General features: G+C 33.2%; 1 pseudogene; it reads right to left on the reverse strand.

Moving 5' to 3' along the window:
* Nucleotides 1-1,486: 1,486 nt before the first annotated feature.
* On the reverse strand, nt 1,487-3,173 carry LOC149478858 (uncharacterized; annotated as a pseudogene).
* Nucleotides 3,174-13,839: the final 10,666 nt, after the last annotated feature.

The following is a 13,839-nucleotide window of genomic DNA, read 5'->3' on the forward strand; positions in this document are numbered from 1 at the left end:
ATGACAACTTGTTAAAGTTTCTAAATTTTGTCACTCACTGACTCACCGATCATCAAAAGTCCAAGGCACTTCTAGCAGCCTTAGAAGCTTCATATTTGGAATACATATAGAGTTTAGTGTCTTAATCATGGGAAAACTTAAATATTTTGTAATTTCGGTCCAGTTTTCCAAATACACCAACTGCATCAATAACTTTGTAATCCCATATAAATATATGGGATTACAAAGTTATTTATGCAGTTGGTGGTTGGTGGTGGTTATAAATTTAATAGGTGTAGATAGGTACCTACCATATGAGGCAAGGGAGGGGGTATAGGGTGGGTAAGGGTGTGTTTAGCCCATGAAACTGAACAACATTATTACTTGTAAAATGGTCGACGTAATGAAAAACACATGATTGGACATGTCTTGAAGTACGAAAATCTAATAAAACAATATATTATATGTAATTTAAATCTGTTATATATAAATTGTTGGCGCGACTAGCCTCCTTACAGACAGACTGGCCTCTATTTTACTCTATGACTGACAAGCAAAATATACGCCAAAATGACAGAACAATGAAATGTGAATGCCTTCGAGCGAGCGGCAGCCGCACGCATACGTGCGATTCGGATGTGCCTCGAAACCTAACCTATAAGTTTGCGATTTTCATTTATAATTTCGATTGATAAATTACATTTACGACTAAAAGGCTTGCTCATTAGTTTACTGATATTATTTGCTTACGATTGGGATGTTGTTTGGTTAATTTTAAGGAACTTACATAAATACCTTAGACTTCAAATATAATTACTTAATAGTGTCGGTCGGAGGAAGACTACATATAAAAATAAAAAAAATATCATAAGACCTTTAACAAAATTCGTTAGAAGTAGATGGTATCAAAAAGAAAGGCTCTACAAAAAGAAGTGAGATCCCATCAAAAACATCCTGTAAAAAACCCAAGTCTCGCAGCTCAGTCTTTCTACCGTCAAAAGTTGTGAGATCCATGTAATACCAAGTCGGTTAATCTATTTAGTGTCTACTTGAAGGACCTTCTGTCTTAAGTTATTACATAAGTTATTATCATGCCAATATTAAAAATATTTAACGTTTTAAACAAATAGATCGACTTGGACATCGCATGAAAACAAAATGAATATTACAATATTATATTAGATTCTTTAGTCTCTCGCGCCTCACGCGATTGAAACTCTCGTTCCTGTTGGTCGCTGGCCCGTCGTGCTGTGTAGTGTGATACATACTAATAATCAAATCAAGCGATGTCCAAGTCGATCTATTTGTTTAAAACGTTAAATATTTTTAATATTGGCATGATAATAACTTATGTAATAACTTAAGACAGAAGGTCCTTCAAGTAGACACTAAATAGATTAACCGACTTGGTATTACATGGATCTCACAACTTTTGACGGTAGAAAGACTGAGCTGCGAGACTTGGGTTTTTTACAGGATGTTTTTGATGGGATAAAGTGTTACAAAATCAACTTTAATGCCTATTACCCTTTTTGTATAGGTTTGATACATACAGATTTGGATAATAATATTTTTTAAGTAATACACACAAAAATCAACTTTAGGACTTATCTATTATTCTTCCTGTATAGGTTTGATACATATAAATCGAAAGCCTATGATGTATAAATTTCAGACTTTAATATTAATAACTACGTTAAGTTGCAAATTTTTTCTAAGCAATGACCCAAGGTAATTTCACAGTTTTGATGCTGCGTAATTATATGAGCGAGACGTTTATCAAAATCTATGACATTTTTGTTTCTAAGTATATGAAATTGGAATACCCTGTTCAAATTGTTTTATTTTGAGATCAAATTCTTTTATATTTTTCAATAGGAGATCTAAAAATTTAATAAATGACGGTTTTGCATTCGATATTCCTTTATTTAACTTTGAATGCCACCCTTCTAAATGATTTGTGGTCCTGAATCTTTCACCGTAGAATGACCATTTTCCGAAAAAACTAGATTCAATCCAGGCGTTCACAAAGTAGTCATTAAAAGCTAATATTTGCCCGTTATTGGAACAATCTTCCATTATATATAAATAACCATCACTGATTAAGTGTTGTGGCAGAAGTGATAAAGCGCCACAGATTGCAACGTGAGCTTTATGTACGGGATTTTTATTTAATTTTAATTCTTTTGCTTTTTTTCTTAGAGCACTTTTAAAATGAAAATAACAACCTACAATTTTACAATTAGGCATTATTTTTTGCATTGCGTTCATAGCTGCTGCCTCGTAATCAGATTGAAACTTTTTTGGATTCCAATCCGGCACTTGCGACTTTATTATTTGAAAAAGGATTTCATAAGTAGCCTGTTTCTTATTTAATAATAACGCGTATACCAGCGGGACAACGTTAGATGTTTCTTCGGAACTACCCAAATCTCCATGGATTGTGTAAAGTTGGTAGAAGGGCTTAGGACATATTTTAAACGTACCATCTGCAAAAATATGTTCAACTGTTGCTAGTAAGTGCTTCGCATTATGTGTTCCAAATACTATGATTCTGTTCCTTTGGTCTGTATAGTCAGCCAGCAATATTTTGTCTTTATATGCATCTGGGATTTCAACGGCAGAAGCAGTTTGAAATGTGGTTCTTTTCACTCCCAGTGCTTTATTTCTGGAATGGTATAAACTGTTCTTTATTGATGTAAACTTCGGTATTGTTGCTACTAGGTCGAGGCCAAAATCAGCGAGCGAAGACATCTCATTGTTGAATAACGTTGGTATTGGGTCTGATTTCGTTGCAGCTAATTTTCGGCATTGGTTCAGTTGTTTCTTTATTATGTTGGCAGCAAAATTTGGTTGGCATGTATGAGGATCATCACTCACAACTAGATTGTTTTTTGTGACTACACGTCCACGACATTTCCGAGTTTGCCACTTCACACAACACCAAACAGTTGTACCGTTTTTGTTTTCGCGTTTTTTGTTATGCTGATAGCCACCACGCAATAAAAGAAGTCCTCCTCGTTCTGATTGCTCAAAAACTAATTGAGTCTGACTGGAACTACTAGGTTCACAAGTAGAATCCATGATAAACTAATCCAAATCGTAGGCAAAACAACAAATCCGATCACGAGCAAGGGTCAAATGTTCAGAAAGTGATTACAGTAAGTGATAGTAGAGATGTTTCCTGATCGCGAGCGAAAAGTCAACTAAAACAAAAGCAAAGTTAAAAACTTTTTACATTGTCTTTTTAAAATTAACAATTACATTTAAATAACAATATTTTAACAAATACTAATCCATTCCGAAAACTCTCACCAGTGTTATCTATCCCATCATAAAACCCCTTTTATGCAATATAGAGCTCGTATTTTTAAATACCTACCTGACGCTCTGTAGCCCTTTTGTTCGGTTGCCGACTGCAAAATTCTCGTAATAAGAACAATTGGTTAGGCACACTTATTAACATTTTTTTGTTAATATATAATGGAAGAAGGGAAAAGGTATTATAAAAATATGGTATCTACCTATATATATATATATATATATATATTTACATCATAAAATCTTTTTGGCGTCATGCACGTCGTGCATCATTACGACGTCCCCCAGTTCCCCTTGCTTTTTTTAAAATGTGTTAATGAATATTGCTTAGTTTTTCGATAGCCAGCTCCGTGGGGTACGTCATTTTCGAATAATTTAATTTTTCGCGATATTCTTCTTGCGTTCGTGCCGCAACATTTTTGAACCCCGAACCATGCTCATTAATTATAGGCGTCCTGGATATATTGATCGTGATTTATCTATCGCATCGACTATCTAGCGTCCTCATAGCATGAACGGCATATTTTGTGAGTGCGACGTTGCCAGATTTCGGTTTCTTTTATTAACGCTTGTCTTTTCATTTATACTAATTTCGTAAGATCTATACATATACGGATGCACATTATTTTTATATCATTTATTATTATCTATCTACACAACTAAGTAACAATGGATTTTGATAAAGTTTAGTACACAAATAGTTTATAATAAGAGAATGAAAATTAAGCTCATGTCTGTAATTTTTACATGAAAAATCGCAGGTAGTTGCTAAAATAACAAGCATATAATTATGTACATGTTTATCTAGTCTATTTTTTTATAAGACAATTAGGTAGGTAATAACTTTATTTGTGAACCAATATTATATATGGACGTCAAATATTATATACGGACGTCCAATATCTATATACGGACGCCTAATAGCTATATACGGACGTTAAATAACCTGGCTACTTTAATTGTAAAAATGTGGCACTATTTTTTTTGAAGTGAAACTTCTTTATCGGGGTGGGAAAAAAATTTAGTGTAACATTTTTTCGTTACGCGCCATCTTCTTATGCCTACCACGCGTGAATCGACGTATTTCTGTAAAGTTGCATATAGTAAATTATTTTTTGAAAAATAAGGTCATAAAGAAGTTTCACTTCTTACGTGTGTACACTAGTACACGCACACATTTTTTTTTATAATCGATAGGCCATCGTTTGACCACAATCCCACCTGAGTAAAAGCGACGATGTGGTCTACTTGGGTACACGTCTGCCTAGGAGAAGCCTATTCACCCTAGCTTTGAAGAGGTCCAGGTTGTATTGCTCAGGAAAAATAGTGGTAGGGAGTGAATTCCATTGTTTGGCTGTTTTAATTATGAAAGAAGACTCGAAGCGACGAGTTCGAATGTTAGGGATATCCACAATGAAAGGATGAAACCCCTCGACACGCTTCGAACTACGATTGAGGGATAATTTACTATTTAAGGCAGTACTGTTTGGCTACAAGCTACTGTATGATGGAAATACTGTTACCAATCGTGTTGCATCACTTGCACCATATTGGATTATTCTCATTTGTCCCCACAGATTTTCCCGGGATCAATGGGAATTATTGGCATTTAGTAGGAAGATATATTTTTAGAGAGAAGAAGAGAGATTTTGAGAATATCCCACTAGATTTGAATTGAACATTCGTATATAGCAATTGGACGTCCGTATAAAGCTATTGTACGTCCGTTCAATATAAACATATTTACTACTAGGTTTCCGCCCGCGGCTTCGCCCGCGCAGTCAAAGAAAAACCCGCATAGTTCCCGTTCCCGTGGGATTTACGGGATTTCGTCATTTTCCCGGGATAAAAAGTAGCCTATGTCCTTTCTCGGGTATCAAAATATCTCCATACCAAATTTCATGAAAATTGGTTCAGTAGTTTAGGCGTGATTGAGTAACAGACAGACAGACAGAGTTACCTTTGCATTTATAATATTAATAATATAGTATGGATGTTGTTATTTTAACTGAAAGTTACGATCGTGGTCTTTTCGCTTTAAATCTTATGGCTTATAAAGAATTTCACCCACGATAAACACTACTGTTCCGCTACCGTCGCTTAAATTTCCTCCAATTTGGTAACATTTTTCATAACTGCTCCACTCCTATTAGCTTTAGCGTGATATTATATAGCTTATAGACTTCCTCAATAAATGAGCTATCACACTGAAAGAATAAAATCAATCAAATCGTACTAGTAGTTCCTGAGATTAGCGCGTTCAACCAAACAAACGAACTCTTCTGCCCCGTAGGTGATAGCTTGATAATATGTAGCCTATAGCCTGACCCGACCTCTTAGTAATATTCATGCATAATTTCAAGTAAATCCATGCATGAGTTTATCCCGGACGTACATACAGACAAACAGACAAAAATTCTAAAAACTATATTTTTGGCTTCTATATCGATTGTAGATCACGCCTCAAGTATTCTTTTAAAAAAAATCCAGTAACTGCACGTATTTTTTTTTGAAACTTTCACTGACTTTTTAAAAGTTTTTAAATAAACTCGGGCTCCTAATGATACGCAACGCGTACACCTCCTACGGCGAATATATTGTTATAATTGCAGTCAGTGGTAAATATTATGATTGTGAATTTGTGATCTATTGTTGCGAACGAGCTGGCAACGTCGCAGTTGTGGACGCCAAATACGCGGAGTCGGAGTCAGGAAATCTCCAAGTTATACGACTGTAAATATACGCGCGACAGCAGCGCCTCATCTGCGCTAAGATTTTTTCTGGAACTTTTTAATATATTATTGCAGCCATTTAAGCGATATTTTGGCATCTATCGATATTTGTCCTACGGTTTGTTAGGACCAATAGGACGTAAATGCCACTGGCTATCAAAGTGGCGTCCAGTATTCGGACGCCAAAAGCAGGTGGACGCCAGTTTAAATGCATTTTTGTCTTCAGAGGACGGCTGTTTGTTTGAGGGATAAATATATATATATATATATATATATATATATATATATATATATATATATATATATATATATATATATATATATATATTTTTTTTACAGGTTGGTCGTGTCACCTGACCGACGACAAATAAAAGATTTTGAATATTAGAAGATATTATTTTTGTAGTAAGTAGGTAATGTTTTTCTTTTTAGTTTTTTTTTGGGCATTTTAGATAATGTAGGAATAGATTCGTACAGTTTATCTTATAAAAATAAATTTAAAAAAAACCGACTTCCAAAAGGTAAAAATAATAAACCTTCCCGACTTCTAACACGTACTTAGAAGTCGGACAGGTATATTCAATTCACTTTTTAGTGTTGTAAGAAGGGTACAACACGAAATTTCAAGCGAGAATTCGTTACGTATGTAGGTACTTCTTCTTCTTTTAAAAGTCGGTTAGTCTCTATCTACATTCGTATGCAAAGTTACAACACGATACGTGCAGTAGAAGTTAGTGTACATCGTCTCGCAAGTTCGAGAAATCGACCGATTGTCTCCGCCTGGAAACTACTGGATCGATTTCAAATATTCTTGAAATGGGCCCACTCGGAATATATTTCGGGTCGAATGTAAAAAGAATCACATCAATCGGTCAACGCGTTTGGGCGCTATCGATGTACAAACACACAAAAAAACACAACTCGGCAGTTGAGACCCTCCTCCTTTTTGGGAAGTCAGTTAAAAAGTGAAAAAATATTGTAAAAAAGTGAGTACTTGTATTTATACATACATATAATTTGTAATACCTAATACAGTATATTAAAAATATGAGTTAATATATTTTAAAATATTTTTTCTGCTATCTATACTTTTTCTTGTCTTATTTAAGGATATTTTCATGCCGGATGAAAAGGGAATATTTTTTCGGATGAATTGGTAATTATATAATTATAATTTGGATTTCGGATGAATCGGGAATATTTTTTCGGATGAATCGGGAACTAAAATAATTCGGATGAGTTTTGCGGATGAATCGGTAATAGATCGAAAAGACGAGGAAAATAGATGAGTCAATAACATGGTGGTGCAAAATAAATAAAAGTGCCAGAATAATATTTTATTATATATATACTATACCTACATATTATATGCATCTTACATTATCATATACATACACAAATAATAATATTATATATATACACATATTAGATAATATATAAGAATACTTACATACTTAAATATATACAAGCATACACACATACATACATATTATATACATACATACATATTTTATAAGCACATATTATAAATAAATCGTCAGAGTTAATACCTAGCATGTGACAGAGTTAAATAATAGTTTTTAACTTTCTTTTTGAAAATAAAAATCGATTGAGCTCGTTTTATTTCTTCAGGTAAAGAATTCCATAGGTTAATAACGGTGACAGTGTAGGAGGAATGGAAGAAGTTGGAACGGTGAGAAGGAATACTTAAGGTTAAAAGGTTGGAGGAACGGAGAGTGAGGGAATGCTCGTTGAGGAATTTGAAATTGTCTTTAAGATAGGAAGGGGTCTTAGGATCAAACAAAATACCGTATAACGAATGCAACATATGAGCATACCGGCGAAAACGTATAGGAAGCCATTCAAGTTTTTTGCGGAATTCGGAAACATGGTCGTATTTCCGGAGACCAAATACGAACCGAATGCAAAGATTTTGAAGGCGGTCTAGAGAATCGAGTTGTAACTCGGTTAAATCGGGGTAACAGGAGTCGGCGTAGTCAAGGATGGGAAAGAGTAAGGTCTCTGCAAGCGAAATCCTAGTGGGTATGGGCAGGAAATTGCGCAGCCTGCGTATCGATCCTGCAGCGCCAAACAACTTCTTACGCACAACTTCAAGTTGCACCTTCCAGGTCATATTTGGTAAAATGTTATCCTATATAATATAAGATGATATTATATAAAATTATTTAAGTAAATTTTCTAAAGAATATTAATAAACTATAAAATATCAAGCATGCATAACACTTTTTTGCCCACCATGCGGTCATTTATACCCATAAGCGCTTTAATCCGCGAGATACTTCAACATTTTTATCTAACCGTAGCTCACAAGCTCTCCATCATATGTTAGGAATTAAAAAGAGTGTCCTGGTAAAATTAGGGACAATATATCCAAAATTAATTGTACATTACAATGCTTCTCCCTCAGAAGCAAAGCAACTGGCCACATTTTACGTGTGAGCACACCCTGGAGGGTATAGCGCGAACATTGCGAACAACTGTTACGATATTGATATGTTTTATATTGCGGATCAGTGTTGAATGGGACCAGCCACTCGGGTATATCATAAAGTTATCCGGACTGTGGTTTAATGGCTGTAGAGGTTGTTAATCAAGCGGTATTCGGCTTCAGAACTTCTGGACTAAAAAAACTCTGTTAAGAAAACGAATAATGCTGTTTACAGCGTATTTGCATAGAAATCTATTCGTTAGTAAGTAGGTATAGATTCTGAAACGGCAGTAAGTATGTAACATTATAATGTGACTTAGATCAATCTGTAAAAATAAGTGTAAAAGTAAGTATAGGTAGGTATGCGTTAAATGATACTCAAACATACCACAACTGCCGTGTGTTTTTTTGTGTTTCGAAAGGTGTAATATACTTCCAGCAACTCCCACCATGATTTTAAATTGAGGAAAAGTAACAAATTCAATATATAAAAATGTTCTAACCGATAACAATAAGAACGAATCAGCCAAAAAATAACACGCAATTTTTCAATCTCGTACTCTATTTGCGCGAACAAAAGCACACAACACAACACCATTACGAATATAATTTTGGCTTTCAAATTGTTCCCATTTAGTTAAGGGTTAAGAAGCCATACATTGTCACACAATAGGTGTCTTTTTAACACCGACTATTTTGATGGGACGAGTCTTTTTTGCCCCTTTCAATGGAGGGTTAGCGGACCCTAATATATATCATTTTAAAAAACGGAATTCGTAAATTGAGTTTGGATACATTGATTTAAAACTAAATAACGATTTCGTACCGTCAACTGGTAACTACGGTGATAAGCAGTGATCTTCAAAAAAGAGTTTGTTTTAAAAGCTCAATTCTTATTTATTTTTCTGAAGCTTTCACAAAAATACTGGTCAGATATTGGTCAATTTATCAATTTAAATATATGAAGTACACTTTCATTAGATGAATACACTTCATAGGGGTTTTTAGCAATGTATTCGCATAGAGTAAAACGAGAGACGATATGAGATTAATTTACATAATTTTGTAAATTACATTTTCGTAGATTTTATTTCCAGACGATCTTAAAATAAATGTGTACATTTTATGAGCTATTTATTATATGGCCAAATGAATACGAGTTATAATTGTCTCAAATCCCTCCTTGTCAAGTACTTTTGTAAACACACGGTTATTGCTTCTGTTTTGAGTTGATACAATATTATAATATTTATTTAAAACATTTTCATAAAAAGCCTATCATAAAAAGTACCTTTCATAAAAAAAACCTTTCAAAAAAAGTATAATTTTATAGATATGATGACAAATATGACTAACTACCTTTATTACTAATTTTATGGAAGACATGTTGAAGTTTCTAGTTTGATAGAGTATTTTGCTCTACATAAAAATATTTTAATCTTACTTTTCTACCTTTGAATAAAAGTAACTATGTCTTATAGAAAGTTTACTTTTAAGTTAACAAGCTAAAAAAATAACATAATATACCTACATATAAATTTAGCAGTATAACCAAAACCAGAATCACGTGTCCGTGCACAAAATTGTTTCGAGTTTTTGCGTGATAAATATTAAGTAGGGGCAGCGTGCACCAACTGGCGCTTTGTTGGTCGACAACACCGACTTTATAAATGTTCGTTTGATAGCAACACAGATGCGCCAACGATGATGTATGATTAGATTTGCCGAGATTAGAGGGCACATTACAATGGAATGACAAATGCATAGTGTTTGGCAATATTAAATACCTGACTGGACTGGACTAGATACGTTGTAAGTAATTTGTAGCAAAAAATATGACATTCGTTGCACGGTTAAAAAATACTCGCCAAAATGTTCCTAAGAGGTAATTCATACGCCTTTATTAATTTAAGCGCGTGAATATTGCATATTATAAGAACATCTTTTATATTTATATACATGTATGTTAGTCTTAAAGGAGATCTTGTATGATAGATAGGCACCAAAATAGCCTTATGTACATTTATTACGTGTATATGTATACTGGTATCTAACCGCACACTTCTAAATAATTAGAATAACCTGTATTTGTAAACATTCAATTTGAAGCGTTTAAGGGTTTTAAATGGTTTCCAAATCGATTTTTTCCGATGATACAATTTGTCACATTGAAAGGGTCAGAATTAAATGGTTCCTTTGTGATACGACACTTGTTAGGGTGCACTCGGCTTGAATGTTTAATTGCTTGTTTACACTGACAAATGTTCAAATTTCACTATGAATAGTAGGTACTATAAATCAAATGTTTGCTTCTATCTTTTTGTACGTAACCGTGTAATGTTTTCTTATGAGTTCAATTATGTGTGAATAAGTCATGCTAGCTTATGGGTAGACTGGTTGAAACTAAAGGGTATCTAAAATCTTAGTTTTTTTTTCTAAAATTAGATAGATAAGTAATTTTCTATACTGTGCCACTATATTCCACTTCTATATGCTCTGTATATAGTGCTCTTTGAAAATGTATGTTAAATAATTTGTTTGAGACATCGTACAACTCCACGAAGACAGTGTTATCTACAAAAGCACCCTCTTAAGGAAAAGGGGAACGAAAAAGAAGTTTGTGTCCAAATTGAAAAAAAAAAGTCGTACCGAAATGAATTTACTGAAAATTACATTAGAGCACATACACATGCAAACTTTTGGTAAGTATATTACTAATATGTATATCATTAGGTATATTTGTCACCTTCAGGATTCAATCGCAAATTACATACCACAGTATATCCAAGTTACATATTAGGTATAGTATGTAGCTGTGGTTTACCGCTAGACATAAGCAATCTTTCGAATCTCGTTACTCCGGAAGTGTGGACAATGGCACATCATAAGAGTGGCGACTTACGTCTTAAAATATTACTTTGAACAAAATAATCACATCAATCATCTCGCTTACGCACTGAGCAGAAAGCCGCAACTTCAGAAATTATTTTAATACGTGTACTTATTATATAGGTATAGTTATGAATGAATTTACACAATATAGTTTCTGAAATTGAGTGCGTTTTTTGATTTTCTTTTATTATTTATTTTCTATTTTATTTTTTTGTAATGTTTTGTTAAAAAGGTAACATCATAAGCGTCATAAAATTAGGTACCCACATCTACTACAAAAATAGAATTGATGGGTTAGTATAGTTATACGTACTACTAAATCATCATTTATGTCTGCAAAAAAAATATCCTAGTTCTAATAGGAATGAATACCAATAAGCAAACATGTTATACGTCATCGCAATATTGTATTGCCACGTTGACTCGCACAGTGTGTAAACATGTCGATTTGTATCTCGTGTCCGGACGCAATGGCTTATGAAGCCTTCTTCATATAATCGCGTTTTTGTATTTAAATTCATACGATTTGAATACAATGTCGCTACCGAGATCGATCCTGCGACAATAATGGGATGGGCGAGACGCGTATTATGATGGAAATAAGGAATTTTCTTACACTGGACATTTTGTTTAAGAAATCGGAAGTTTTGGCACAAGTCTGTATTGGTGGGCCGGGCTTTGTTTTGATACTTATCTTTTTATAAAATGATTGTATCGATGTATCCTGTTTATATCCTGTTTATATATCATATTTATATTTATTTTTATGTCCTGTTTCGTGGTTTTATGAAGTAACTAATACCACAGATAATATAATATTCTAATATGTACTACCTAAGTAATACATATTTAAAGCTTAATTCAATCATTGCTTTTATAATAAGGTTGATAGGTAAGATTATGCAATTTATTTGGGTAAGTATTTAACAATAATTATTGATAGTCTTTTTATTTTTGTTGAGTACATTCTTATTTGAATTCAAAGGAGGTTAGTAGAGAACAAAAAAGCTTTAAAAGGATATATGCTAAATTTAACACTAAAAAACTTACTAGAAAAAATTCAAGAATCGTCCAGTATTGATTTTATCATAATAAGTACCTATTTGTGTTTACAAAAACAACAATGTCATTCACCCTGAACATCGATAAAAACTAAAATCCTCTTCTACGACCTCACACATTTAAGGGTGTTTTCCCGAAAAACCGCGGGGTTTCGAGAAAAAATTCATTTGAATACAGTAGCCCAGGTGGAATCTGACAGTTGTTTTTTTTTAATTTTTATACTTTTTAAAAGCGAAGGTGTCACAGATCTTTATCAAGCGGACGGGATTTAACGATGTCGTAAGGCGCAGCGCTGTCAATTTAAGGTTTTTTATGATGTTTTTTTCTCGTCAAGCCCGTCACATTGAATTAGGTAAATCCTTTTAGCTTAGTGACTGATCCGTGTGGGTGCCAGGACAAGGATCTTTCGCATAGCACGACAGGCTAATACTTAGTTTTAAGCTCTTTGAAATATTTTACATAAGTACTTGTACTTTTTAAATTGATTACAAGTTAGTTCTATTGCTATATTGATTCTTTGTAAAAATCTGATGATATTTGAAGGCGTTAGAAATCTTAGATAGGTAATATTATATTATTTCGTAAGTGCTTATTATCGATATATTTGATTGTTACATTAATCATATTCATATTCCATATAATTTTGTGTGAAAAAATTGCAAGTATATAATGGAAATCCTTACTTAAATTTCATCAATACTTTATGGAGTAGGTTGGAAACGATTTTTTAAGATTCTTATTAGTCTTCATAGAGTTTCTTTCTCAAGTCTCATGTAAGCTTTCTATGAGATTACTGATTCTTGTTAATTTGCGTTTATCACTCTTATAAGAATTTTTTGAATAATGACTGATACAACCTTGGCTTTTTTTTGATAGGTATAGTGGGTTACGAGCTTATCGATAAAACTATTGTTTAAGTTATTAAGGGTTGACAATACTTGTGAAGGCAATTATAAAAAAAAAAATTAAAAGATAGATATTTTAATCAGGATGTGTGATCCATATTTCTTTGTTATTTCAGAATTGTTTATTTACTTGAAGCAAAACGATCGTGCTAAAATATATTTTTATCAAATTTCTGATAAGAATCCGCGACGGAATCGTGAATAGCGTGAGATATTCGTTTGGACAGCTCCCTTGCACCTAACATTTAAAGATTTTTTGCTTAATAAATTGTGCTAATTATTTGACATACGGATTTGAGAGTAGGAGCGTTTTACAGCGTGTTTCTGCATATTATGATTTTAATTTAAAATTTCTGTGTTTATATCATTGCAAATCCTGAAATTAGGTCTTCTTTTTGAACTCTCTAGAGTCTTATAGGCAATCTTATTCATGTTCATTAATTGTTTACATAAATAATTTTAATATAGGCCAGAATTTCTAAATCTATTGCATTTGGCC

The sequence above is a fragment of the Colias philodice genome, chromosome 21 (assembly GCF_061535455.1).
Source record: "Colias philodice isolate Cphi_HAF_F1 chromosome 21, ilColPhil1 Martin Lab GWU primary, whole genome shotgun sequence".
In the NCBI taxonomy this organism is placed as follows: domain Eukaryota; kingdom Metazoa; phylum Arthropoda; class Insecta; order Lepidoptera; family Pieridae; genus Colias; species Colias philodice.